Here is a 4,891-nt window from a genome sequence, read left to right as displayed (position 1 = left end):
CCCCGGGCAGGAGGTGGAGGAAGCCAGCGTCAGCCTGAGGTCCTCCGACAGGGGAAACTCTAACTGTGGTTCCTGAAAGTCCTTGACACGGTTCTTTTTTCTCTCTGACTTGCTCTCCTCCTCCCTCTTGCTCAAAAGAATGACTGGCCGCTCCTAGAGCCTGCAGTCACCATCCAGCAGATTTTTTTCACGACAGAGGGTAATTCCTGTCTCACCCCTGCTGTGACGTTGAACCACACAAGCCAGCGAGAAGGTAAAATCATCAGACTCCTGCTCATCAGAGAGGGTGGCCCGGCCAGCACTCACCTCTTCTCCCAGCACAGACCCCGTGCGGCTGGACCCCTCCCCAGAGGAGCTTGAACAGGGGCCCCCAACCAGCCAGCCTGGGGCCCCGAGATGGCCTCTGGCTGAGCCAGCAGCCCCCGGCTGGCCCCCGATGAGAACGAGTTCCCCTTTGGGTGCCCCGCCCCGTCTGCCAGGACCCACCAGAGCCCAGGCCCCTCTGCTGCGCCGCCTGTCTCTCTGAGAACGTGAGGAATGGCGAGGATGGCATCTGTCCCAAATGCAAAGGGGACGACTCCCCATCCAAGAGGCCAGGAAGCCTTCTGTCTCAGGGGCAGGATCACCCCGAGGTGGCAGAGGCTGGAGTGGGGTGCCGCTTTGCCGGTGTTGGCTGCTCCTTCAAGGGGAGCCCAAAGTTCAGGCAGGAGCATGAGGTCACCTCCCAGGCCACACACCCGAACCGCCTGTTGGGGTTTGTGAAACCCAGCTGGGCTCTGGGCTGGGGTCTGGGCCTGTGGCCCTGGAGCAGACTCTGTCAGACCTGCAGCTGCAGGGGCCTGTGGAGGCGGCTGGGGACCTAGAGGTGGACTGCTACCGGGCCCCCTGCTCCCAGAGCCAGGAGGAGCTGACTCTGCAGCACTTCACGAAGGAGAAGCTCCTGACTGAGCTGGAGGGGAAGCTGTGCTTTTCTGAGAACATTGTCACCGTCCTCAGCAAGGAGGTGGAGGCCTCGAACCTGGCCCTGGCCACCTCCACCCACCAGAGCCGGCTGGACCGTGAGCACATCCTGAGCTTGGAACGGAGGGTGGTGGAGCTGCAGCAGACCAGGGTCTGCTGCAGCAGACCGGGCCCCGGTCAAGCTGGAGCAGAGCTTTCGCCTCACGGCAGAGGCCTCCTACGAGGGCACCTTCCTATGGAAGATCACCAGTGTCACCAGGCGGTGCCATGAGTCAGTCTGCGGCAGGACCGTCAGCCTCTTCTCCCCGGCTTTCTACACTGCCAAGTACAGATACAAGTTGTGTGCCTGCGACTCTACCTGAATGGGGACAGGACAGGGAAAAGGACCCACCTGTCCCTCTTCATCGTGATCATGAGAGGGGAGTATGATGCTCTGCTGCCGTGGCCTTTCCGGAACAAGGTCACTTTCATACTGCTCAACCAGAACAACCGTGAGCATGCCATCGACGCCTTCCAGCCCTACCTGAACTCAGCATCCTTCCAGCAGCCCCAGAGTGAAACCAACGTGGCCAGCGGCTGCCCACTCTCCTTCCCCCTCAACAAGCTGCAGTCGCCCAAGCATGCCTACGTGAAGGACGACACCGTGTTCCTCAAGTGCATCGTGGAGACAAATGCTTAGGGCAGGAGGGGCCGAGCAAGCTGCACGTGGGTCCCGAGGGAGCCCCCTCTCAGACGGGGGTTCAGCAAGATGACTGAGGTCTTGCCCTTGGTGCCCAAGATCCCAAGGCACAATGATGGGCCAGGGCTGGCATGGTGTGAGCTGAGTGGACAGATTGACAGTGGCTAGCCATCAGATTAGTGTGGCAGGACCTTGGAATGGGCCTGCAAAGGCAGAGGGTCCCAAAGCCGGTGGTGCCGGACTGATCCCCCTGCACTGACCATGCAGCACTGGAGTCCTGAGAGCCACGCCGGCCCTGAATGTTGAGACGGACTCCGGCCAAGATGGGGAGGGTGTGGGGACCAGGCTGGGGCATGGATGGGGAGCTGGAGATGTGGGACCTCAGCAAAGAACCTTTGGGGATGGGAAGACCTCTGCAGGCCACCATGGAGAGTGAGCTTGCTCTCATCCTGCTTGGGATCAGAACCAGGACCAGGGGGTGGAAGTGACAGGTTGCCAGTGCGAATTCAATCTGTCCCAGCCTGGACCGAGTTCCCCAGCACTGGAGGTGAACAAGCAAAACCAGGGGGCTACGCTGGGGGGAGGGCATCAAATGGGGCGAGGGGTGGTTTTGAAGACCTTCAAGGTTCCTTCCAGCCCAGAAAGTCTCTGACTCTAGGCCTCCTGGGCCAGATGAGGCCCAGTGCCGCAGGGGGTCTGAAAACATTCAGGAGCCCGATGCCCTCCAGTTTCCTGACTCACCTTCAGTACCGCCAGCTGTGCTGAGCTGACCCGCACAGCACCTGCCACCCTGGGCCCGGCAGTCCGCTTGCCCTCCATGCAGAGCCACGCAGAGGCCCTGCGTCCTGCGCATCCCCCAGCTGAGCGCCGCTCCACCTCCTCCAGGTGAAACCAGGTCCCTAGCTCCCAGAGGCACCTGGAAGGAGCGTGGAGAAGGAAAGGGGCACAGACTCTCCACGCTGCCTGCCTGGGGGCCCCACCCTCGGCCATTTCCAGAATCCCATGTCACCCGATGAACGAAAGTAACCACACCTCTAGTTGACGGATCAGGACTGCTGGCCACCTGCAGACGTTGTCCTTTTATATGTATAAAACCAAAGAAAGAATGAACAAAAAAAAAGATGTCACCAAAAGCTTCCCCATCGATATTTAAGGGGGCATAAACAACTGCCATGAGAGTATAAAGCCTCAGTCAAGAATGAGTATGGGTAGCACAGCTGGTTAACACAGAATCTGGCTCACTGGTTACACTGGCTTGCTACTGTTTTGGTCATTTCATTAACCTCACAGTAATATAATCCCTCATTTTAAACAATTGAATTTTGATATCTTATTTTCTTTATGATGGGGTTTTGCGGTTAAGTTACAGCTTCCTTGTTTCTTTAACATTTCAAGCTATGAAACATCAAGAATTAGTTTTGATGTAAAGTGTGAAGTCTGCATGAATTCTTGTCTATAGACATTCTTGGTCTATAGTTGGCAGCAGCCATCCCAGGACTCCGGAGAATACACGGTATCCATTTTGTTGGCTCCCACTGGGGAGATGAGGAGCAGAGAATACTTTCATAAACAGAATTGCCTGGTATTCCCTTCCCAGCTTTGACATCCACTTTGTGCCTCAACCCATACTTAACTGGGAATTTGAAAATGGGGGCCTAGTGAAGATGGGAACTATTTGTTAATTACATTACATCCAAGATAAGATTTTTGTATGAATTATGTGAAACTTTACGATAGAAGAAATTATAGGAGAGTTTTCAAAATAGTCTTGGGGTGAAGAAGGCCTTTATAAGTGTGACATATTACCAGGAAGATATTAAAAGATATACTGATAAATTTGAGTATGATAGGACCCACTATACACAAAGTCTAAAGACAATTACAATCTAGAAAAAAATATTTGAAACCCAGAGTTTTAATTTTTCTTAATATATAAAAAGCACCTATAATAAAATAATTTGAAAGCTAACAGCATCCTGACAGAAACATACTCAAAGGATAGGAACACATGGCTTATAAAAGGAAACAAAAATTTCATATGCATGTGTGTGTAGAGACTCAGCTCACTTATTATAAATGAAATGAAAATTGACATGACACTGGGATGTCATATTTTATTTACCAAATTTCAAATACGAAATATTTCATGATATACTCTTTGGACATAAGTATGAGGAAACATTAGCTCTTGTACTTTTTTATACATTGCTACTGAGAATGTAAATTGGCAGGGCTTCTATCTGGTGAGATCTATAAAAATTACAAATGCACATATTCTCTGATCCAGCCATTTCACTTCTGGGGCTCTTTCCTACAAATACGCTTGTGTAAGTGATTTATATACAAATTTATTCATTGAAGTTTTTTCTGTAATTATAAAAATTGAAACAACTTAGATGTCTACCAATAGGGGGCTGGTTAAATAAGTGATAGTACATCCATACAATGAACTATCATGCAGCTGTGAAAGAAGTAGGATAATCTACATACTGACAGGATTTCCAGGATATACCAGTAAGTGTTAAATGCAGGGCTCAGAATAGTGTGAACAATACATGCACCATTTTCATTAAAAAATATGCACATATATTTTATATTTATTTCATATAATATATATCCATATACTTGTTTCATAAATACATTTCATATTTATACTTAGAATATTTCGAAAAAGACATACACGAAACTGGGAACCTTAGTGTTGTCACGGTAGGGAATCAATTGCTGAGGGTCAGAATGGGGTGACACTTTTCACTTATATCTTTATGTTTTGAATTTTGACAGTATGAATCACAAAACAAAGTATAAAAAGAGTTCTACTTCCAACAGTTTATAAACTACTCATTCTAATTTAGCTTCTTAATTTAATTTAATTTATTAATTTTTTAAAAAATAAATTATTTTTTTATGGCTGCCTTCGGTCTTCATTGCTGCACGCAAGCTTTCTCTAGTTGCAGCTAGCATGGGCTACTCTTCGTTGCGGTGTGCAGGCTTCTCACTGCGGTGGCTTCTCTTGTTGTGGAGCACAGGATCTAGGAGCGAGGGCTTCAGTAGTTGTGGCACAAGGGCTTAGTTGCCCTGTGGCATGTGGGATCTTCCCGGACCAGGGCTCGAACCCATGTCCCTTGCATTGGCAGGAGGATTCTTAACCACTGCGCCACCAGGGAAGTCCCTATTTTATTTTATTTTATTTATGTAAGTTTTTTGGCCGTGCTGTGCAGCATGCGGGATCTTATTTCCCCGACCAGGGAT

General features: G+C 49.8%; 1 pseudogene; it reads left to right on the top strand.

Moving 5' to 3' along the window:
• Positions 1-396: 396 nt before the first annotated feature.
• On the top strand, positions 397-1,639 carry LOC102983394 (TNF receptor-associated factor 1-like; annotated as a pseudogene).
• The last annotated feature ends 3,252 nt before the right edge of the window (positions 1,640-4,891 follow it).

The sequence above is a fragment of the Physeter macrocephalus genome, chromosome 10 (assembly GCF_002837175.3).
Source record: "Physeter macrocephalus isolate SW-GA chromosome 10, ASM283717v5, whole genome shotgun sequence".
Lineage (NCBI taxonomy): Eukaryota > Metazoa > Chordata > Mammalia > Artiodactyla > Physeteridae > Physeter > Physeter macrocephalus.
The sequence above is the reverse complement of the archived record's forward strand: the minus strand, read 5'-3'. Positions and strand labels throughout refer to the sequence as shown.